At 44.3% G+C, this 24,339-nt stretch overlaps 2 long non-coding RNA genes across 13 annotated transcripts in view; one reads left to right on the forward strand and one right to left on the reverse strand.

Annotated features, from left to right (window-relative positions):
• Positions 1–24,339, forward strand: part of LOC102156069 — an 801,934-nt gene that overhangs the window by 758,602 nt on the left and 18,993 nt on the right. The gene's annotated exons all lie outside the window — the stretch shown is intronic.
• On the reverse strand, positions 6,333–24,141 carry LOC119871943. Its single transcript, XR_005360072.1, has 2 exons — positions 22,611–24,141; positions 6,333–8,669 (listed from the first exon to the last, which is right to left on the reverse strand). It is a non-coding gene; the product is annotated as an uncharacterized LOC119871943 (long non-coding RNA).

Below are 24,339 nucleotides of genomic sequence, written 5' to 3' on the forward strand. Positions count from 1 at the left end.
GCCAGAGCTGCCGGGCTTTTTTGTCAGTGTGTCTGTTCACAGACCCCTAAAAGCAGAGGCTGTGACAGGCTCCTGAGAGCTGAACCCCAGAAGCGCAAAGGGGTTTCAGAGGCACTATTCAGAGGCAGCATTTGGAGGTGGGTAAGGGAAGCCACCAAGTGTGAGCTCCAGGTGGCTGCCTGGGGCAGGGATGTGCTTTAGGACCTGCCCTGGAGGCCTGGGGACAGGACAAGGTGCTGACAGTGGGGACAGGCTAGGGTTCAGATCTTTCTGTCTTCCCTGCAGTTCCTTGGCAGATTTTCTCTAAGCATAGAAATGTAGATAGGAATGCCTCATGTGGCTTCAAAGAAAGAATACACATGATGGGGCCTCACACAGTGTCGAGCATATAGTAACTTCTGGGTGCGTTTTCTGTTCGTTCACTGGGGTTCACCAAAGACATGCAACTAAATGAGACTGTTGTTCTCTGAATCAGGAATGGGAGCTTATGGACAAGTAGTTAATTTTTTAAGAGTTGATTGATAAAGATTTAAACATAGCTCTCAAAAAAAGGCCTTTATTTTTTTCCTTTGAAGTACATGGTATTTATTTGACCTTCATCTGATACATATATGTGCAACTAGCTGGACATGCCTATGGGTATAGATACGCAAATGTAGATACATAAACGGTTGCCTGATTAGTTCCCTTTTGCCCCTCAGAGACATTTGAGGGATGCCACTGGAAGGGTGGCAGTGTTGTTCGTGTGGCAGAGTGGTCAAGGGGAAAACCAGGGCAGGCTGTTAGAGTGTTGTTCGGGAGAGATACTGTCCTTTGAATTGATGTCTATTTTTAAAAACTGTATGACACATTATATTAGCAAGAGTGTCCAACAACAGATACAACTTTTCTAGAAAATACTTTTCATAGGGCGCCTGGGTTGAGTGGCTGACTCTTAGTTTTGGCTCAGGTCATAATCTCAGAGTTATGAGACCCAGCCCCAGTCAGACCACACTGTGTGCCGAGCCTGCCTTAGACTCTTTCCTTCTCCCTCTCCCTCTGCCCCTTCCCCATCCCTCCCTGCTAATGTGCTCTCTATCTCTCTCTCTCTGTCTCTCTCTCTCTTTCCCTCTCAAATAAATAAAATCTTTAAAAAACTTGTCATATCAGAACCCTAAAATATTTATACCTTTTAGTCTATGTATGAGTCAGTGTTTACCAGAGAAATAGAATAGGATATTATATTTACAATATATATATATATCTTATATATTCCCTCTCTCTATAGCAGATATATGATGCATATATATGTATAGTGATAATACTGATATGTATATCAGTATATATAATATATACACATATATCAGTATATATAATATATACATATACATCAATATATATATGTTTGTACATATATATTATATATCTAAGAGAAGATTCACTGTAAGGAATTGGCCATATGATTATGGAGGCTGGGAAGTCCTCCATCTGATCACTGTAAGCTGCAGATGCAGGAAAACGTGTGACATGATTCAGTCTAAGTCGAAAGGCCTAAGAACCCAGGCTGCTGATTGTGTAAATCCCAGTCTGAGGGCAGAAGATGAGATGGGATGTCCCAACTCACATAGTGAGACAGAAAAAAGGAGGGGATGAATTCCTTCTTCCTCTGCCTTTTGTTCTGTTCAGACCCTACATGGGTTGGATGATGTCCACCCACCATCTGCTACTGTACTAAACCCATAGATTCAAATGCTAATCTCATCTGGAAGCATTCTCAGGAAACACCCAGAAATAATGTTCAACCCAGGCAGTCTATAGCCTGTTTAAATTGACACATAAAATTAACCACTACAGCCTACAGATCCCAATTTGTTATGTTTATCTTAGGTAAGTTATTAGATATTCAGCAATTATGTATAAGGACAGAGAGTATGGACATTGCTGAAAAATTGGAAAGAGTTTTAATGTCCCAAATAAGCAAAATAATCAAGTTTTTTATAATCATATGATTAAATGTCATGTGGCCGACAAAGCTATGCTCAGTGACCTAGGAAAGTATGGACGGCAGATCATGAACTGAAAAGTTAGATGTAAAATGTAGATTCATCTGATCTCACTTCTGTTAAAAATATTCTTTAGTTATACATTTGTGTATCTGTGTATGCATTTTCATATATTTATTATAAAAAATAACTTTGAGGAAAACATTACTGACAACCACTGTTTCTTCTTTGATTTCACTTTCTTCTTTCTCCTTGTTTGTATTCTCCAGAATTTCTACTGTCATAAGCAATAAATGTGATTTACAAAAATGTGAAAGAAGTCAAACTTTTGAATCCTGGTCATTTTTCTTTAACCTAGTCTTTCTTTAAAAATGTAGTGGGGGCAGCCTGGGTGGCTCAGCGGTTTAGTGCCACCTTTGGCCCAGGGCATGATCCTGGAGACCTGGTATTGAGTCCTGCATCATCGGGCTCCCTGCATGGAGCCTGCTTCTCCCTCTGCCTGTGTCTCTGCCTCTCTCTCTCTCTCTCTCTCTCTCTCTCTCTCTCCGTCTCTCATGAATAAATAAATAAAATCTTTAAAAAAGTGTAGTGGGATCTGCTTCCAAAAGGTGAGAGTCTGGTAAGCAGTGGTGCTGTGAGTGTCAGGGAAAAGTGCCTTGGTGTGTGGCCTCTGACCCCAAGGACAGAGGGCTGAGGGAGGCAGCCAGGTGGGCTGGAGGAGATGTGTGAATGCAATGAATGACAGCTGCTGGAGGACAGCGTGGAGGGATGTCACTCTCCTGAATATATGAGTGGGGTGTGACACTTTATGATGCCTCCTGTCACTTTGGCCCTTTGGGTGTGCAACTCTGACCATGAAGCTCCCAACATCCTGATGTTATATCTTCTCTATTTTCTCTCCTATGACGGTACCTCTATTTGCATACTCCTCCCCACTTCTCTGTGACTCCATGCCTCTGTGGTCCAGCTGACTCATCTTGCTTAGGGCCCAATGGGCTGCTCATTCACACTAGGGATCTCTGTGGGACAGCCAATGTGCCCTCCTGATTCCAACATCTTAGGGCCCTCATCCACAATGCTGGAAGGTTAGAGAGAGTGATCAGAGTTAAACCTGCCATGGAGATTTTGAAGGCCCACTAGACAGAGACCAGGTGGCCAGGTAAAAAGACAGCAGAATTGTAGTCAAAAGACCTTGGTTTGAATCTCTCTCCACCCACCTGGCAAGCTGTGTGAGCTTGAATAGGTGTCTTACCTTCTCTGTATTTCAGTTCCTTGACCTATAGCCAAAAGAATAATATGCAACCTACTGGCTTATCATGAGAATAAAATAAGTCTCTTGGAACTACAATAGTCTTCATTTGCTGCATAACAAACACCACAGATTTAGCAGCTTGAAACAATGCCCACCTATTGTATCACAATCCTGTAGGTCAGAAGTCCAAATGGGCTCAGCTGGGCTCTATGTGGCGGGGTTTACACAAGGCCAAAATCAAGGTACCAACTAGGCTGAGCTCCTCATTGGAGACCTTGGGGAAGAATGTACTTCCAACTCATTCAGATTATTGGAGGAATTAATTTCTCTGGAACTATAATATCGAGGACCTCATTTTCTTGCTGGCTGTCTGGTAGGGGCCACTCAGTTCCTAGAGATCACCCACATTCCTTGTCACACGCTCTCCTACATCTTCAAGCCACCAATAGTTGGTTAAATCCTTCTTGTGCTTTGAATTGAACTTTCCTTTCTGCTCCCAGCTGAAGAAAAGAAGAGTCCTCTGCTTTCAAAGGAGTCATGGAGGTTTGAGAAGGTGGTGCATGTAAATCAGGGATAACAGTGATTCATTCAGTAGATCAAGATGAACTGTTGGGACAAACATAGTGCACAATATATAAAAGGCTCTAAAAAGACTTTGGTGGAATAAATGAGGGAGTGAACAAGAGCATGAATGGGTGAGCAAAGGGGAGAAATCAGCAATGAAATTAAGGGTTCCTGCTTTGGAGGGGATAAGGAATCATGGAAGAGAAGCTCCTACAGCGAGGGGACATTCTGATCTGAATTCCATCAATCCACACAAAGTGAGGATTCAGTTAATACAGCTACTAAGTGAGGCTTCATTCTGCAATGTGAGAGCACCTGGAGTGTGTTGTCTGAGCCTGGCTTCTCTGCTCAGAACACATCCAGCTCTGAGGCTCCAGGAAATCTTACTGGCAATTAGGACCAAAGGAGCAAAACTCTGTCTCTAAGCATTTTTCCCCTTAAACTTCAGATTGTTCTTGGGATCTTCATGTTTCTTCAACACAGGTTCTGTGCTTGGGAGCCCAGTTCCCTTCCCACCAGAGAGAGGGCCAAGGAGGTGGACACCCTGTGGGTTCTGGCCAGAGAGAATTTTGTGGTAATGTCCTTAATGGCTCGAATGTCTGTAATCTTAGTAGTCATTTGGGCATCATCCAATCATTATTAGCAGCTGTAATACCTACAAAACAACCCAGAGACCAGAAAGAAACAGAGCAAAGATGAAACCTGCTATCTGATGGATGGAGGCATCCGTGGTACACTTACAAGCACCCCTGGCTGCCAGACTTCTCCAAAGGGCTTTTATAACTTTCTGAAAATGCTTTACCATTGGGCTTTAATTAAACATTTCATATGCATCATGCAAATTTATTGATTCCACCAGGGCGAAAAAGATGAATATTGTATTTGGATGCCTCCAGATAAGATGACTAGTATTTTCATGGGGTTTACCTAGGAGGGCTTGGGTCGCATCCTGCCAAGTCTGAACAGCACTGCAGGAGCAGGGGAGCACCCTGGATTGGAAAGTCAATGGCTCAGAGCAACTGTGTTCATTTCTGCTTCTCAGACTGAGTCCTAAGGCTGAAGATCTAGGAAGTACAAGCAGTTGAGATTAACGTGAAGCACTAACAAATGAAACCCCTCTTGTCAGAGGGTCTCCTTCTCTGATCGTCCATCTTCCCTTCCCATTACCATGACTACTCTGAAGTTCTGATCTTTGGGAAGGATCAGCCAAGCAGCCCAGAAAAATACCTTGAGGAGATGGCTTCTTATGTGGCAAGGTCATACCACCTGCCTGACCCAGAGTGGTTGGGGATTCCATTCAATTTGTATGGACTAAATTTTTGGAATAATAGAGACTCTAGTAAAGCAAATGTTTTAATTAACTGCAGATCTATCACAGACTCTATTGGATTCCAATTTTATTGTTAAAATGTCTTCTAAATTCATAGTCTCACTTTTTGCCTTATTAACCCCTATTCAGTGAAGAAGACAGTAGCTATAGGGCAGTGGTTCTCAAATGGGCCATTTTGCTCTCCCCACCAAGGGACTATAATCATGTCTAGAGATAATTTTGGTTGCCACAACTGAGGAAGTTGGGGTTGCTACTGGCATTCAGTTGATGGAGGCCAGGGATGCATAAACAACCCTCAGCTCACAGGGTAGCCTCTACCAGAAAGAAGTATCAACTCCACATGTCAATGGTGGTGAGGCAGAGAAACACTGATACAGAGATAGAAGAAGCTCTGCCCTACAGGCTAATATATTAGGAGATCCTCTAGAAGGAGGGATTGAAAACAAAGTCTTTGATATGAGAATCTGGTGGGGACCATGCCACCAGCTGTGTGGCTTTGAGCAATATATTGAAAATACTGAATTCATTTGGCCAGCTTCATGAAGAGTGATGTGTTCTAATTAAAGCAGAGGACACAAAATAAATGGAAGGTGCAAAGACTCAATCAGGAAAGAGCCATTGTCCAGGGAGAAAAAAAACCCTTCTGGACGTTCTAGACCTTAAGGGGCTATGCTTTTATTCTAGGTATAATGAACTCTTCAAGTAGTGAGTAACATGATCCCTTACTAGACAACATCTTGTCCTTCTTATTCACTATGCAGGCTCTAAGGGTGCCCATTGGATGTGAGACTTTGCTCCCTGCTGCTGTGGTTGGGGAGACCTGACCAGAGGGAGGGGAAAACACTAAGGAGCAAGGAGAAAACCGGGGGCCATTGTGTGCTCCTGGGAAAAGAAGATAGAAAAAAATAGCCTGCCAATTTCTCAAACAATTAAACACTGCAGGATCAGATAATCCAGCGATTCCATTCTTAGGTGTATATGCCCAAGAGACATGGAAACATATGTCTGTTCATAGCATTCATAAGGAACAAAGGTGGAAACAACCCAGATGTCCATCAGTGGGTGAATGGAGAAACCAAGTGTGGTGCATTCACACGATAGACTATAGCACAGCCATGAAAAGGAATGAAATACTGACACAGGCTACACTGTGGATGAACTTTGAAGACATGATGCCAAGTGAAGGAAGCCAGACACAAAGGACCACGTTTTGTATAATTTCATTTGTATGAATGTCCAGAACTGGCAAATCTGTACAGAGAGAGAGGAGACTGATGGTTGTCGGGCTTGAGGAGAAGGGGAGGCAGAGAATGAGTGGCGATGGGTCTGGGTGTTTTGAGAAGGTGATACAAATGCTCTAGATTAAACAGTGGTGATACTTGCACAGCCCTGTGAAGATATTTTAAGAAAACTGTCCACTTCCCATGGTTGAATTTGGTATCTCCTGAAAACTGAGGATTTCTCCTCAATAAAGCTGTTTTTTAAAAAGCGGTGAATGCACACGGAGGGATGGTGGGGCTAGAGGCCCATGTGATCCCCAGACCTAGAGACTGACTGCATGTGGGAGAGAGAAAGAGAAAGATTTCTCAGTTGCTGTTGCTGCCCTTGACCTTCCTGGTGCCACATTCAATAATCACGGGATCTTTTCTCAAAATCTACCTCTTTCTTCTCATTGAAGTGTCAGTGGGGCAAAATTCTTTGAGGAAGGTAGAGCTGACTTTTTTAGAGAAATTAAAAAAAAAACACTTTTTTTTTCTTTGGACAACCTTTTCACTCTTCATTGCCAGAAGACTTTGACCTTGGACCCCCTGGATGCTGGGGGTGTAGGCTCTGGCCAAGAGAACATTGAAAATGCAGCAGGTTTTGCATGGAGAGGATGTGGTATGTTTTAATGCAGTCCCCAGCCAGTCAATGTACAGAGAGAGAATCATGGTGCTTCCTTTACTTAGAAACTTATCTTAGCGTTTTTGCACACATATAAGTATGATTTCTGGTAAAGTCAAAAGCAAAAAGAATGTTCTTTTTGTGCTGATGAGAAAAGAAGATAGAAAAAAAAAAAAAAAAAAGACCCAGGGACACATAATTCATTAACATTAGATACCGAGCTTTCGTGTCATTTTGTGGCAAGGGTGCATCTGAAGCTGGTTTTAACTATACTGACAAATAATAAACATGCTTCAAGACCTCACAGGCCCGTTCAAGGCCAAAGTAGAAGCCAAGTGTCCTCATTGGGTCCTGAGACACGGAAATTCCCTCCAGCCTGAGGGGCCACCCAAGAAACCCACTCCTCCTCACAGCAACATCTAATTTCCGTGGTCACTGACTTTTCCTTCCTCCATCCCTCTATTCATGCGGCAGGGCATTTGCTACCATAGGCATTTGGAGATGTGAAAACGAGATCCATCCCTGCCCTCCAAAATCTCATGAGCCAATGGAAAAGATAGAGTCAATGACAAACTGTGAAAGTGGCCCAAGTACAGGGGACATCAGTTCCTTAGGAGAAGGGGGTGCATCGTGGAGCCACGAGTGGCCTTTTCATGGGGCATCCGAGAAGCCAGGCGCTGGGAGCGTCACAAAGGCAACGAGTGACCTGGATAGGTCTCCTTTTCTTCTCTTCAGACACCATCTAAAGGCTGCACCAGAGGCCGAGGCCCTGGGGTCCTTGTCCCAGGATTTCACAAGCCTTGGGTCGGATGGCAAGTCCGATCTTCCCAGAGCCAAGTGGTTGGGATGGTTCCGCGCCCTCCCTCAGCCCCCTGGGCCGACCCTGGCTTCCCATCAGGGGGCAGCGCCCAGTCCTCCCGGGCCCCGGGGGAGGGTGCTCACCGCACACATTCGCATTGCAGGGGGCTCCGGGCCCTGCACCCCCGCACCCCCGCCCTCACCTGCGGCCTCCCTTCGCAGGTGCTCCGCCCTGGCCCGACCCAGCGGACCACAGTGGGTCTGTGATTTCAGCCGGGTAGGGTGCAGCAAGGCTGAGCTGGGCTGGGTCCCCCCACATCCCCGGGGCCCCTCCCGACCTCCTGGTTGCTGGCTTCCAGACCCGGTGGAGTTGCCAAGCCACCGCATCCAAGAAAACCAGCTTGGCACAGAAGGCGGACCAAGCCCAACCCAGGAACCTGGCGACAGGCTAACCAGGGGAAGTTGCGTCGTCTTCGGAGTGACCCTTCCCGTTACCCCCAGACTTCCACCCAGTTAGAACCTGGCTCATCAGCTTTGCGCTGCACAGCAGCTGGGGGAAAAGGTCACTTTGGTGCATGATCTTCTTTCTGTCTCTTTCTGAGCCACAGGACTTCCTCCAAGGAACAAGCCTTAACCTCGGTTCTCAGAAGCAAGACAAGCCAAGTCACACATTTCTATGAATCCTCTCAGCAAGCTGATGATGAAGAATAATAGCGGTAGCTGTGTCTCTCGGCTGAGTGCAGATTCCACACTGGTCACAGATCTTGGCAGTCATGGAGCCCCCCAGAGACTTGGGGAGCCCAGTTGGGGTCCAAGGAAACCACATTTGAGCCAGGATAAGGACAAGAGGAGACATCCCCTAAGAGAGAGAGCATAAGCAGAAGTCAGGGGAGCTGAGATCCTGCCATCGTGGCTTGGGCGACACTCTTCTTCACCCTCTTAAATTTCAGAGCCCTGGTACAAAAGAGCCCATTAGCTATAACAATAAAATACGTGTTGGTGGATGATTTCACCGAATCTAAATGTTTCTGTAACAGAGATGATACTCCAGCAGGTATATTGACACCCAGGGTGGAACGTAGAAGAAAATCAAGTGTCGCTTTTGCCTGCCAGGTACCAAGAACTGTGCCGGCCACTGCCACATGCTCTGCGATGGATATAGCTTGGAATAATATAGATACAGGCATAGAATTGTAGAATGTCCAGGACGGCAGGAGAAACAGAAGCCTAGAGAGCCAGAAGAGCCCCCTCAAGCCCCATGAACATCCTGTTCTGAACCGTTTGCTAAGATAAGGTGTTAAGTACCTACCCCTTGCAACAGTCAGAAAAACCCTATCTCTGAACATGCTGTCAGCAATTATTCGTTAAGTGATGTAAGGGTATATGGCTACAAGAACTTCATACCGGTGAACTTGAAAGCATAGCGCAGCACCCTGACCCCGTCTGTCGCTTCCTCACACTCGCTGTGGCATCTCTGCTTTCTGTTCCTATAAGACACCAGCCAACATGAGCCTGGTTGGAAGCCCCCACTGTATTTTTCCTTGTATCTCTCTTCCTGCACTTTCATTGCTTCAGAAATATCTTTTCTCTCCCCCACTTCTTATTATAAAATATAAAAATTTGGGCAAAATCTACATAGACCAGAGTTTTGCAATCAGGGTACTTGCCATGAGAACATAGCACTGTATGTGAAGGCATTAGATGGCCAGCCAGTTAGATTTTTATTTCTAGTAGCTGGAGGAGACCAGCACAGTGTGGAATGATGGGAGCATTCATTATACGGCACATTCCACTGTTCCCGGGAAAGCATATTGGTCCCCAAACCGGGTTCCTCTAGACACACCTTTAAACCTTCCAGAGGATATCCAATTCCATTCAGATTGGGTGGTTCTCACAGGACAACAGGGAGACCAGTAAGAATGAGCCTAATGACATGGGGTTCTATCTGTGAGGCGTTCCATCACCATTAGTGAAAGCCTGGTGACAATGACAATAGGAATTTTATTCTCCCTCAGCTGAAATTGAATAATCACAGTTCATTCCATATGTAGTAGATTCCCCTAGAGATCCGAATAGATACCAGTGAGGAAAAAAATAATCCTCCATGAGATTTTCACTTCTGGGTAACAAAACCACAAAATATATTAAGTGCTTGTATTGTAGTGGTGGTGGGGGGGCATATCCACAACAAGAGTTTACCTTTCTGTTCAGCTACTCAAGTTTGTCCCTCACTTAAAGCAGTAGGAAAATAGCATAGATTGTTTTTTGTCACCAGTAAGCTGTTCCACACATATTCTAAGAGGTTGGTGTTCTTGTGATGTCTAATTGACAAAGATATGTTTGTGCCCGGAAGGTATTGCAAAGAAGTTCAAAAAGCTACTTTTGTCTCAAATATCCTTTCACATGTCCCCTGGACTACTAAAAATGATGGACTCTGTATACAAAGATGATGGATGGATGGATGGATGGATGGATGGATGGATACACAGATGGATGGATGGGCATATAGGATGACACATGGATGAGTAACTGGATTTTTTTTATTATTATTTTATCCACCCAACTAGCACAAAGCCTGACATACAATAAGTTCTCAGTAAGTGCAGACCTGACACTTAGTGATCTCAGTAATGAATCAACTGGTCACTGCCCTTTAAGACTCAGGCTTTGAGGGAACTCAAAGTCATTGACCTACTTTGATATTTGTTTATTCATCAGTGTCTAGATACTTGGGGTAAATTGAGGACCTCTACTACGCCAGGACATTCTCTGAAAATTCTACCCTTAGTAGGGTAACACCCAAGAGTGGAGCTGGAGGCCAATGAAAGAAAACTCTCCTTCTTCCAGTCTACCATGAGATAGTCTAAAGCAAAGAAATGCGAAGATTTTTGATGAGTACCCCCAGTTCCTTGCCCAAGTTAGTCTTCCCATCAGGCCTGACTGGTCCCCATGGCCTAGATCACCACCAGCTACGTATGGGAACCCATTCAGACATGGCCTCCTAGAAGAAAAACTGGTGACGGTGATGAGTCTATAATTTTCAGATGCATTAACTTCAGAGGCCCCATATTCATAGAAAGATGGTGCAAAAGGAACCAAATTAAGACTCCTCTAAAAAGTCTGGTGTTCATGCTTCATTTTGCAGCATGCATCCTTTTTCTATCCCCTGTATTTCCTGTGAAGTGGTAGTCGTACTAGCTGTTATTGTTATTCTGCCCTCATCATCATCATCATTCCATTACTAGCAAATCATGCTAATGTTGTTGGAAGAGTAGAAATGTGAGCAATAGAGTGCCAGATTTTAGAAATCTAACTCTTCCATCATATAACTTTCAACCAGCTTTTTTTTTCCCTGTGACATAGAAAATAGACAGCAATCTCTTATTAGTGCTCAAGTTTGGGAAGTGATTCCAGCACAAAGAAAATGCACGGATTTGTGCAATAGCCAAGAAGGACTGGCATTGCAGCTGCATTTATCTCTGGGAGTTTCTGGAAACAGAACTTTCTGACAGTAAATTACAATACAGTTGGTGGGTGTTATATTGATGACTAGACTCTTAGTCACCTCAAGGAACTGAAATCAAATGACACCAGGTTGGTGCAGGGAGGCAGGATATTAATAATTCTGATTGTAGTTATGAATGCAATTTCAGGGGCATTTTTTTAAAGATTTTATTTATTTATTCATAGAGACAGAGAGAGAGAGAGAGAGAGAGAGGCAGAGACACAGGCAGAGGGAGAAGCAGGCTCCATGCAGGGAGCCCGACGTGGGATCTCCAGGGGTCTCCAGGATCACACCCCTGGCTGCAGGCGGCGCTAAACCGCTGGGCCACTGGGGCTGCCCATCAGGGGCATTTTTATAATTGCTTTTATGTTTTGGTTAAATGCTTCACATAATCCTGGGCTCCAAGGTGGGAGTTAAGAGTGAAGTGAGGAAACCCATGGTTATTTATTTGCCTCAATATCTATGCTTCCAGAAGGTCAGGCAAGGGGATCTGCTTCATCATTAAATAAAACTCAAAATCTTCACTTTGAAGCCTACCTTGTGCACTTTAACACTCAAAAGCAAAACCCTGCAAACAGACCAGTGCTTATTTGTGTGTAGCAAATGCCAATTTAAAGATAGTTCTGGAAATTTCAAAAATGTCAAAGGCATTATTTTAAAAGGGTGGGGGGAATAAAACGCCAAACAAAGCTCTGTATCATTTACATTTGCCACTTAACTCCTTTTCCACCTCTCTTAAGACAGAATTCCTTGGATCTTTCTTCTTAAAGGGCCCCCTAAGTCTTAGGGAACACGTGTTCAACCTGATGTCTTTAAACACTCACCACCATTGGGAGCCAGAGAGCCATAGGTCTAGAAATTTTAACTTGCCTGATCCTTCCTTGAGTTTCTTCTTTTTAATCACTTGTCCTTCTTCTGTGACCAAGAAAAACCTAGGAATGTAGTAACAATGTTGCCATGGCAAAAACAGTGTTCTTAGATCAAAGGATTCACACTGTACACAGGAAATAATTCATTTGGTCACCTGGTCAACACTCATCCAACACCTCCAAGGTTCCATACTGGTGATGGATAGTCTCAGGATGGACGCAATAATGGACTGTTTAGCAGCACCTACCATGATATGACATGAAGTGGTATGATATGATATGATGATATGCAATATTATTCCATATTATATAATACCATACTATATGATACTACACTATACTATATTTCAACAGAGTATCTTTCTTTGTGTAGTTTTTTTTCTTGTCTGTCTCCCTCTCACGAGAGATAATAAAGGGAAAGGATCAGGAGTGTGAACTTTGCAGGCATGCCTAGGTGTGTGAATCCTTGTACACTCACCTTGGAAAAGCTCCCTTAACTTGCTTCTCAGTCAAACGGAAGTAAGAGCGGCACATATCTTAGAGGCTGTTGTGATGATGCAGTGAGTTAAAACTGAGTAGTAAGTATGTGTTGGCTATTAGTAATGTCATTATTTGATGGCAGGCTCCATGGTATTGCCATGGGGGACAGCTCCTCCATCACATTCAGAAAGGCTCAGAGAATTCCCTAGCTCCCTGCCCACCCCATGTCTGAGTCTGAGTCAACCACCATATTTCATCCTTTGCTACAGGCATTGGTTCAGGAGTGGGTGGATAACCAAATGGCCCAGACCAATGGGATCCAAACCTTGACTTTGTTATCTCCTACTGGGGGCTGACAGGGACCCCCATTGGACCTGCCCTGGAGGGATTTAGAGTCGGACCTGCTACAATCATCATGCTTTCATGGGGAGTCCTGGTCTGGAGTCTATATAGTAGGATGCCGGGACAACAGGTAGATGAAAGCTGGTTCCAGTGACATCACATGACTCTGGCCTCCAGCCAGGCCTGCACCCAGTGCTTTACCTACACCTGTTGGTCATGCAAGCCAGTTAGTTTCCTTTCCATTGAAGCCAATTTAGGTCAAAGCTTCTTCACCTACAACTCCAACTGGCACTCCTAATTGGCACTCCACCATACACCGAGACTCAAAGAGTACATAAAGAACCTCCCAGAGATTACACAGTAAGTAGCAGAACCCCACCTTGAACTCTACTATGTCTGACTACTACACCATGCTACCCTCCAAAGCCACAAAATGTTCTAGAAGAGAGGTCAAGCTATAACCTTGGAGGTCTGGTTGTAGGAAGGACACTTCTGGAGGCAGTGGCATTATATTCTCGATGAGTCTCTATCAAATGATCATTAGATGCCAGTCACTACACTCAGAACATCATGTGCAACCTTGCACATAGAGCTGTGCCTTGAAGAATGAGCAAGATTTGGGCATGTGGAAATGGGGGAGGGCTGGCATTCTTCTTGGAAGATTACAAAATAGTGTCCGTGTGCCTGGAGCTCTGGGGAGGCAGCTGTGACTCAAGGCTGGGCCAGGGCTGTCTTCGGCAGCAGCAGGCAGTACTAGAACACCAACGACACACCTTGCTTACACCTGGGTACTTAATCCCACCCTTCCATTCATCCACAATTTCGTGCCAGTGAGAGTTACTGATTTTCACTTCAGTCCTAGGGTCTGTGAATGTCAGCCATGCTTTCCACCCAGTTCCATCTTGGGAAGACACAGGCTAATTAGTGAGCAAGATAAGCATCCTGGTAATTGAGGGATGGGCTGATTGGGTTCCTGAGCAGCGAGTGTCATGTTGCAACACAGCACCCAGCCACCCTGCCCCCCTCAAAGTCCTGTTTTCTGGGACACTTGGCAGGACATTCTGTGTGCATTAGAACTTTTTTAAAATGTGGGGAGGAATCTGAGTGTTCATTAGTCACTTTCATTTGAAAAACATTTATTGAGCACCTCCTGTGCGTAGGAAAAGGAGATAGAGAGATGAGCGTGCTATCCCAGTTTCAAGGCTTTCCCGGGGTCAGCAGGGAAGCTCACGTGGCACCATAAGGCTCTAGGGCACTGTGTGGGGACTGGACACTAGCCTGCCCCAGAGGCTAGCGGGCGCAAAGGCACAAGCAAGGCTTTTAAGAGAAACTCAAAATGTGACAAAGAGTCAAAATTAGTCAAGACATGGGACAGAGGGCAGGGAAGATGGGGACTGATGGAGATTCAGGTGAACAAAGTTGTGTAAAGACTCAGCAGAGGGGAGAAAGGAAGAGGAGCCACACACAGGCCAGGGGAGACTACAGCTTTATGGCAAGAGCATAAGAGACAGAAGGGGGGAACCAGTTCCTGAGTCGCTGGCATGCACTAGGCCCATAAATGGAAATAGTGTGTGCAGAATGTCAGCGCAGGCCTCGGTGCTTCAGAGAGTTCTTTGGGCCCTTGACGTGTGCCAAGCACTCGGTGTACAAGCTCATCATGATCACAAAACTATCCCTACCTTTGACCCAAGAGGGGAATGAGGCCCAACAGGTCAACCGACTTGCTCAAGTCTCACACCTGGGATGGAGCAGGATTCACACCTGTGTTGGCCTGTGCCAAAGCATAGCATCTCCTGGGTATGTCTCCTTCCACAGCAATGCTCAGAAATCCATGCTCTACTCCCTCGCTGCTCTGCTACCAAAGGCTTTAAACATTATTAACCTAAAACCACAGCATCCCCTGGCCTGGAGATGTAGGAGGGTTTGGCCCTGCCATTCTGACCCTGCCATGCTGGCAGGGGTCATGTCAACCCCAAAGATAATCTGACTTTGTCATTATGACCCATCAGTGCTCTGCAACAATCGAGCATGTCAGCTTTTGTCTGTATGTATGGGTGTCTCATGTTTACTGACCCTATATTCAACCTCAAAGGGCTGAGAATATTCCATCCATGCAATCCAGAATTTTTGTTAACCTCTTCACACAGCCCCGTCCATTTGCAGCCTGAAGAATGAGTTGGAGGAAGACGGTGAAGCACTTGGCTGAGGTCAGAGGGTGAATCAGCAGGCTGTCTCCAGGCTGACCCTCCCTTCCCCCACCCCAACCTGCCAGTACCCACATCACTCGACTCATCCTGATTAGTAGCTCTTCCTAGCGCCTGAAGCCCCCAGTCAGGGCCACTGGCCTGAAGAGTCCCTGCTATTACTCTAGAGTCCTGATGATCCTGGGCTGGGTCTACTGAAACAGCCAGGACTAAGCTCTCAGAAAGGATGGAGACCCCAGACAACAGGCCATAAATAACTCATGGGCCCCTCTTGCTCTCCTACCCTGGTTTGAGGATGAGATGGGAGTCAGGAAGGACAGATTCTGCAAAAGCCTGCACATTTGGGTCCTTTTAAGAGAGACCACAGGGAACTGGTTGCAGCTTAAAAGTGGACACTAGAAATTCTGAACTCTCCTGTTCAAGAAAACGCCTTGAGGTCTCCCGGCTTCAAAACTGGCATCACGGGATCCCTGGGTGGCGCAGCGGTTTGGCGCCTGCCTTTGGCCCAGGGCGCGATCCTGGAGACCCGGAATCGAGTCCCACGTCGGGCTCCCGGTGCATGGAGCCTGCTTCTCCCTCTGCCTGTGTCTCTGCCTCTCTCTCTCTCTCTGTGACTATCATAAGTAAATAAATAAAAATTAAAAAAAAAAAAAAGATTTACAAAACTGGCATCAGGACATGGCAGGAAAGTTGATGATCTAAAGAGAAAAAAAAAAAAGAAAAGAAAGAAAAAACAGGGAGGAAAGAACAGATCTCAAAAAAGCTCTCATACATACACAGAATTCTTCTGCTTAGTTTTTCTATGCTGCATCTATTTTTTATTAGTCTCTGAGGTCCCAACTTTTGGCAACTACTATCTATTTTGACAGGGCAGAGGTTTACCAAGACCAGGGCAGGTGACACATTAAACAATTATCTAAGTAAATCTGTCCTCTTTGACAGAGAGCTTTGCCTACACTATGACAAAAAAAAAAAAAAAAAAAAAAAAGTTATTTTAGAATTGATTAAAAAGATGGGTGTGTAGGCATCCAGATGGAGTGATTTCATTTAAAATCACCCCAGATTACCAAATAGGCCAGTTAGAGGTTTTTATCAGCTTTATTGGAGTATAATTGCCAAAAAGAAATCATATAGATTTAAGGTGTACAATGCCATACTTTGGTATATTTTATATATTTGTGAAATGGTTACTGTGATTGTAATCATGGTTGCTTTCTGAGTGTGTGTGTATGTGTGTGTGTGTTAAGAACACTTAAAATCTCCCCTCTTAGCAAATAATAGACAATACAGCATTGTTAACTATAGTCACTATATTATACGGTCGATCTCCAAAACTCATTTATTCCGCATATCTGAAACTTTGTACCTTTCGATCAACATCTCCCCATTTTCCCCCACCTCCAGTCCCTGGCAACCACCGTCCTAATCTCTGCTTCTATGAGTGAGACTTTTTTAGGTTTTACATATAAGTGAGGTCACACAGTGTTTGTCTTTCTGTGTCTGGCTTATTTCACTCACCATACTGCCCTCCAGGTTCATCCATGTTGTCACAAATGGCAGGATTTCCTTCTCTGTGAAGGCTGAATAATATTCCATTATATTAATATCTATACCTATATATTACATTTTCTTTAGCCATTTCCCTGTGGATGGACACTTAGGTTGGTTCCATATGCTGGCTAGTGGGAATAATGCTGCAGTGGATGTGGGAACACGGATACCTCTTCAAGATACTGATTTCATTTCCTTGGGATATTTACCCGGAAGTGGGGTTTTCAGGTACATTTCATAGGGTGATTCAATTTTTAATTTTTTGAAAAACCTCCATCCTGTTTTTCATAATGACTGTACCAATTTCCATTTCCACCGGGAGGGCACAAGGGCGCCTTTGAGCCACATCTTCGCCAACCGTTGTTGTCTTTTGTCTTTGTAATACTAGCCATCCTGACAGGTGTGAGGTGACATCTCATTTTTGGTTTTGATTTGCAGTTTCCGGGTGGTTAGTAATGTCATAGGCCCTTTCACTTCACAGTGTCCACTAGGGGACTTGACTAATCTGTTAAGATCAGTTAGCATAATGATTGCGGTTGGGAAGGGTCGTCTCTACTGGGGTACCCTGGGGGCTTTGTCCTTTCCAGTGCCACTATCCACAGCACGGGGGCTAATAGGAAATGCAGAAGAGCAACGCCCATTGATGGAGCTCCTCTGTGGCCTCACATGGTGGAAGACACTTCTGCCTCTCACCCTGACGATATGCCATTTTGTGGTGGAGGGACCTGCTGCAGAGAGGTTAAGTCATATAAAAAGCACATCAATTTCATTTGCAGCTGGCACAAAGCTGGGAAGCAAATCAAAACTAGTCTATGGCACATTCCAGATCCAAAGAGATTTAGACAAGCGGGGAACAGGCTGACTCTAATGAGATGCAGCCCAGTGAGGATTGCTCTACGTTTCTGTGCTTGGGTTCAAAAAACGTAAGCACACAAACAGAGGCTGGGGGAAATGTGGGAAGAAAAGACCCTGGGGCCACACAGTGAGTCACCGGAGTTCTGTGTCTGCCAGAGAGGCTCCTGAAACTACGGCCTGCGTGAGGAGCAGAGACCAAGGGCCGTGCCTGCTCTGGGATGAGAAGCTCACACCTGGGGATCTGGGTTTGGTTCTAGGACCTGCGCCTGCAGAGGGGGGAGCAACCAGGTGGGCCCATCTGGAGTCAGCAGCCAGGAGGCAGGGGCACTTGAAAATCAAGCATACGTGGAAATGCTAAAGGAAGGCACTGACTGTGTTTACAGTGAAAAGCAAAAGGCGGGGAGAGAGTGGCAGATTGGTCGTCTTCTACTCCCTGGGGCCACCGAGGGATGTAAGGACTCATTATGCGTAGCCTTTGACTGTATGAAATCAGGACTCTCGTATAGAAGAAGGGAACATGGCTTCATACTACACAAGCAGACGAAAGCTTTCCTAACAATCTCAAGAACTGAGGAAAGATAGATGGACAGGGCGCAGGGTAAAAGTGAGAGGCAGTGAGCACCCTGTCACTAGAGGTGATCAAGTGCATGCTGTTGAGGCCACACTTGGACTTTTATGGGTGCTAGGCATTTTGGTTCCTGTAGACCCTTTCTTCCATTAAAAAAAAAAATCCTTATTTCGTGACTCTGTTGGTGTAATGACAGATACAATTCATGCTGGATTATATTAATTTCTTTTCCTCTGATTTTAAAATTAAAATGTTTTCCTAGGCCCCCTAATAGTCTCATGGGCCCCCTAGGCACAGTGTCTGCTATGCCTAGTAAATCAGTCCTGCATGCTGCTGACTCACGTGTCAGAATGTTGTAAAGCAGATTCTGATGATACATTGGCTGGAAGGAGGGTGTTAAGGTCAGATCTGTAAACTTCCCTCAGCCTTCCCCAGTCTGCGATTCTATGAAGTGAGTTCTGCCAAAGAATGGAGGAGTGCCCCAGCTGCTTGTAGACATTGTTGAGGTGACTGTGTTGCAGGCAACACGTGTTGAAGAACTGTATAGGAGCTACGATTCCATCCCATGAAAACACACTCTTAAACCCCAGTTATTAGAGGTGGTAAGACCTGAGGCCAGGATCCGGGGCTTGGGGTGAACCAGGAATTAGTGATTTCTCTTGTCTCGTAGCTTCCTGTTTCTGCCTTGTTCAAATGTTTATATCTAGCCAAAGCATGCATCATGGTTATAAAATGACTTAAAAAAAAAAAAAACTAGCAAAAAGTCTGTAAATTTGAATTTAATTTTTAGTTGGTGGGGTAGCCCAACTCCATCTGATCGGGAATGCTATCATGATGGATGATGCTATGAGGGTGTCATGGGGCATGTTTGGTGTTTCCAGTGAACAGAACAGCATGGGAGAGAGCTCAGCATAACCCATTATGCAATCAAGAAGTAAAATATAAAAACAGGGCCACAAGGGATCCCTTTTCTCGGGCCCCAGCCAAACAGATTCAGAAACACGCAAATTCAGAAATCATCAGCATCACCGTATTCTTGGTAATCCCGCAAGTATTTAAGTTTGGTCTCTGTTTTCCAGAGCTTTCTATTTCCTAGGTTGAGTGGCTGCTAAATGCCTCTGGAACAGGAACTTCGAGTCACCCCAAAACTTCCCAGAGCTAGCACCAGCAACAGCCTATCCCCTGAGTTATCATACATAAGACACAAGCCTGAATAAACACTGTCCCAAGATCAGGTGACTTTTTTCATTCCTGCTTTTTTTTTTTTTTTTTAAATCAGTTCTCATTTCAGCACAATAAACATCTTTGAAGGATTGAACGTTTTCAAGACATATTCCCTCATTGGTAAAGCTGTGAGTAGGATCAAAAGGTATATAACAATGGAGGAGGGAACCATATGTAGCTCTTAATTGGGGGGTGGGGGGGATCTAAGGAGATGATTATGTCCTGAAAAAGGAAAGAGAAAAAAAGAAAAAGAAGAAGCAGCAGCCATGGAAATCTGTTGATTTGGAATGGCAGGGTGGGGAAAGAGGCCTCTCGTCATTCTGTATCTCTGTCTACTGCCTAAAACCAAAAGAAGCCCGTTCATTCAAATGTTCACGTATGCGTGAAACTCTCTATCAAATGCCTCCCGTCTGCCAGGCCATCCTGGGTGTCTTTTTCGGGTTAAGAAAGGGAGCAAAATTTGGGAGATCTTCCCAGGAATTCTCACTTGAAAAAACATCTGGATTTGTCACATCTCTCGTGCAAAACAAACAGGGGTTTTAGTAAATGATGTGTATGTGAGGTAGAGCCCTAGGGAGACCAAAACAAACAAACAAAATAAACATAAACAAAACCTCCAACTGTCAATGCGATTTCGCTGGCTCCACGGTTCTTCACAAGGTGTGCAGGACAGAGTTGTGGGTGCTTTCGGGATCCACAGCCCGTATCCAGATCATCCAGTAAGCAAGGCAGCACGTGGGGAGCCCAGCACCCTCTCCGGCACTTCCCCCAATGCCCCACTGCAGGCACATGCCCCCCTCTCCTTGACACCCCTGGAAAGAGACCTAGGAATCTCACTTGTCTAGATTTTGCTTCCTGCTCATGATTACTCCCCTCCCTTGCAGTCTAGCTTCCCCGAAACCAAATGAGTTGTTCTGTAACTGCACCGGAAAATCAGAATTTATTGTACATATGTTTGTGTTCCACTTAATAAAAAAACCTATATTTTAAGATAAACTTTGTTAGTAATTCATGAGGTAAGTGACTATTTATGCTAATCAGGCAGAAATATATTCTCAAGCATAATGCATTACATAAATTTGAATGCAAAATGTTCAATTATGAAGTAAATACAGGTAATGCAAATAATAAATTACCTCTAATAAAAATTATAAAAGATGTGTCTTCAAAGAGAGAGCGGCTTTAACTTACAACTGTGAATTGCTTAAAGAGAAAAGAATTAATAAATGCTGAATTACTCTGATGATTATTTAGCACATAATTCACCTATTCATAACGACTCCTAGTAATCAGACTGTTGTTTCACATTCTCCAATATGAGGCAAGACTGTTTCCTCAGCAATTTTGCCCTTATCAGATTATCTCGTCTGATTCTATTAATTTTCTTCCATGAATCTGCTAACAGTGATTTGTGATTTACTTACCCTGCTAACTAAAGACTGCGAAAAGGATTTATCTAACACTAGACCTAAGAACACTATATGTCTTATCATTCAGTTACTCTGAGCAACTCTTTCCTCAAATCAATTTAGTTGCTTTCATAGTGAAATTTAGTGGACGCTGGTTAGTTCTGCACCATAAAATCGGCTCCTGGATAAACAAAGAGTTCAGACACTACACTTGATGCATCTTGTTCTTTTTAGATTATATATGTCTGATTCTAACATGATATACCTGAGTTGCTATAACTCACAATCAGGAAAAAATATATTATTTTTAGCTTTTGATCATTATAATTTGGACACGGACAAGTTTTTTTTTTTTTTTTTTCCTTTCTTCCTTTTTGCATGAAGTTCTTCTGTATGTACTGACATGAAACTACAATTGTGTTTTTGATGTTATGGTTTCACAATCTTTTACAGGATTCGACCCATACCCTCCCCCCTCCACATTCTTCTATAAATATTCACTGCTTTCAGAAACTTTAATACTACTGGTTTGAATTGGTCAATAATGACAAACGCATGGTTTCTAAATTACTCTATATTGTTCTACAGAGATTACTAGAGTATATATAGCAAGGGGATATTAAGCAGTAAGAAAACACAGTTCACATTGTATTTGGATTAGACTGGCTTGGAAGAAGTGAAACAAACAATGTTCGCAAAGAAGTCTAAAGAAATGTGGCCTTGCTGTAATTGTAGAGAATCAAAAATCTGAATAGTACTAATTAAAATGAGAGAGCTCAATTGTTACAAAAGAAACGCCGCTAACAGAGGACTGTAAATGTTTAGACACCCCTGTGAATCACTAAATAATAAAGGAAAAAGGACAAACATGAGAATTAAGTTATAAGAGCACTACTGCTACACATCTAAAAAATAATTCTAGTCTTCTCTCTTTTTTTTTTTTCAAGAGAAAATGGAGACTATAAAAGACTCTGCAGTAAGAGAAAGAAAAATACCATGGCTTGACAGCAGTGTACAAAAATAAACCATAAAAAAATGTGCAGATAATAATACATTTAGCTGCCCAAACATGGGCATTTAATTTCTAGAAATGATATGTAATTGCAACAATTAGGTGCATGGCCATGAATCTGTATCCCGTGGTCTTCATCATTAGCAAACTTTGTTTATAAATGTTGTTTATTTATAAATGTAGCAGTTGCAGTGTTCCTGGCCAAAAATACTTTCAAGAGAGGCAGGGATCCTATCTTACAGATTTTAACAAAAAATGTGATGCAAAAGGATTAAAAAAAAAAAAAAAAAACAACCCACAACACCCAATTATTACAAACAAAAAAATGAATTAATTCTTCCTAAATACACTTATATTCATATTTTACATGAAAAATATAAACTTCAGATTTCTGTGGCTAATGATAAAAAAGGAAGGGGGGGGGCTGGAAAACAATCACTGAGGACAATGCTAAGTGACCTAATATGTTTATGTCATTTAAGCAGTGGATTTTCCTTTGAATACATAAACTATAATCTCTTTGCCTCATTACTAGGTAAAATACTGTTTGAAAGGAGGAAAGCAAAGGAATTCTGTTAGGTTGCATAAATATTGACATAATCTTCACTCTTTCTTCCTAACTGGCAATCGACATACTTCATTCCAACCCTACAAAGTGCTCCCATAAAACCAAAACTACCCTTATAAACAGCTTCTCTGCAGCAATAATGAAAAGGAGAAAGTGCCTTCCTGGAAAATGCCAATGGCACCGGCCTTTTAGGGTTATGGTGTGCCTACAAACCTTTTGGAGAGTCTCTCATTAGGGATTCTGGGTTTGCTGGAACTGAAGGCTGCCAGCATCAGAGAATTAACACGAGTCTAATCTGGTGGAAGAAGCGAATGAGTGACACCTAAGGTCTCATTATAAATAGTAAGGCATGCTGTGGGGTGGGTGAGAGCAGTTCTGAAGTGCAATGTTCAAGAAGCTGGCTTAATATATGACTAAGTGTCAGAAGTCAGGTTTTCTGAGAATTACTTTTCAGATAAACAACTTTATAGCACTGCACTTAATCATACTTACTAGAGACATCTCATTTATCACCGAATTACAAGTAACTTTAATTCTATTGATATTGCCATAAAGCCCGTTGAAAATCCATCCCGGCACTTTTAAAGAGTTTGGGGCCCTGTTACGCGTGGGATTCACTTGCAAAAGATCTCAGCAGAATCATACTCCGAAGTCTTCTGTGTCTCGTGGCCTCTTTGTCGAACCTCGGGGGGGAGGGGGGGCAGTGGGGGAAAGAGGATTCCCGCAGCCGCCAGCTCAGTCCTTAGCCCCTTTCCTACAAGGTCGGGTTCTCTCCCACCGCAAACTTTCCGTGCCTCAGTCCCCCTCCCACCTTGAGAAACCAGCTTCTTTTTTCACTTCAACAAAACTGGACACGGATCAATTTCAACTGACCTTTGCCGAAAGGTGGCGCTGTTGAGGTAAAAATCCAACAATAGTTTTCACTCGGATTCTTTTGCAGGCTTTTCAGAATTTTTTTTTTTTTTTTTTTTTAGTGCGCCGTCCTAGCGTCTCCCCCTCCCATAAAGTAAAATAAATATGATTAACACCAAATGCATTTCATTAATTGGAGGAATCAACAGTCTCAATATCCAAGTAGGCGGGCTGGTCTTCCACACGTTGGGTCGGCTTGGCGCACGCTTGCTTTCCCCCAAATAAATCTCGGTTTCTCCGACTTGCCTATCGCTTTAAAATCTTAGAAACAGTTGTTGGTTCTTTCTTTTCTCTTTTCTGTTTCTTTCTTTCCTTTTTCTTTTCTTTTCTTTTCTCTTTCTTTTCTTTTTTTTTTTTTTTGCATAAGTTTTAAAAGAATCGGTCTAGAAAACTGAATAGTTATTAGCATCTGCAACGGCGGGGGGGGGGCGGAGAAGCAGACCCCCACCCCACCCCCACTGTGGATTTCCGGGCTGGTCCGAGAAACCGCGGCTTAAGACTTAACCCCTTCGAGGGGAGCGGGCGACGGATGGGGTGTTGCCCACCCCCGCCCCAACACATACATCTCTGCACCGCCAAGTCTGAAATCATTAAGCGAAATGTGAAAGTGCAAAGGGCGCGCGGGACCCTGATAAACAAGGGTCCGATTTCATGAGGGGGTGAGCGAGAGTGTGCATGAGCGTGTGCGTGTGCGTGTGAGTGTGCGCGCGCGAGAGAAGTGGGGGGCGCGAGAAGAGAGGAAGGGAGAGTAACGTGAGCAGGACCGTGACCGTGCAGGCCGACCTCGGGCGGGAGTCGGCGGCGCCAGGGCCGAGCTCCCCGCTCCCGGCACCCCGAGTCCCCCCGCGCCCGCGCCCGCGCCCGCGCCCGCTCCCCCCGAGGGCACGCGACGCCAGCGGGCGGCCAGTCTCCGCGCGTCACGGCCCCCGAACAACTTATTTCCCCTCCTTCAAAGCGGGCGATGAAACGGGCTTCCTGGGCACCCCGCGCGGACCGCGACCCGGCCCGGGGCCCCCTGAGCGCCGCCCCG

Source organism: Canis lupus, chromosome 5, assembly GCF_011100685.1.
Source record: "Canis lupus familiaris isolate Mischka breed German Shepherd chromosome 5, alternate assembly UU_Cfam_GSD_1.0, whole genome shotgun sequence".
Taxonomy (NCBI): Eukaryota; Metazoa; Chordata; class Mammalia; order Carnivora; family Canidae; genus Canis; species Canis lupus.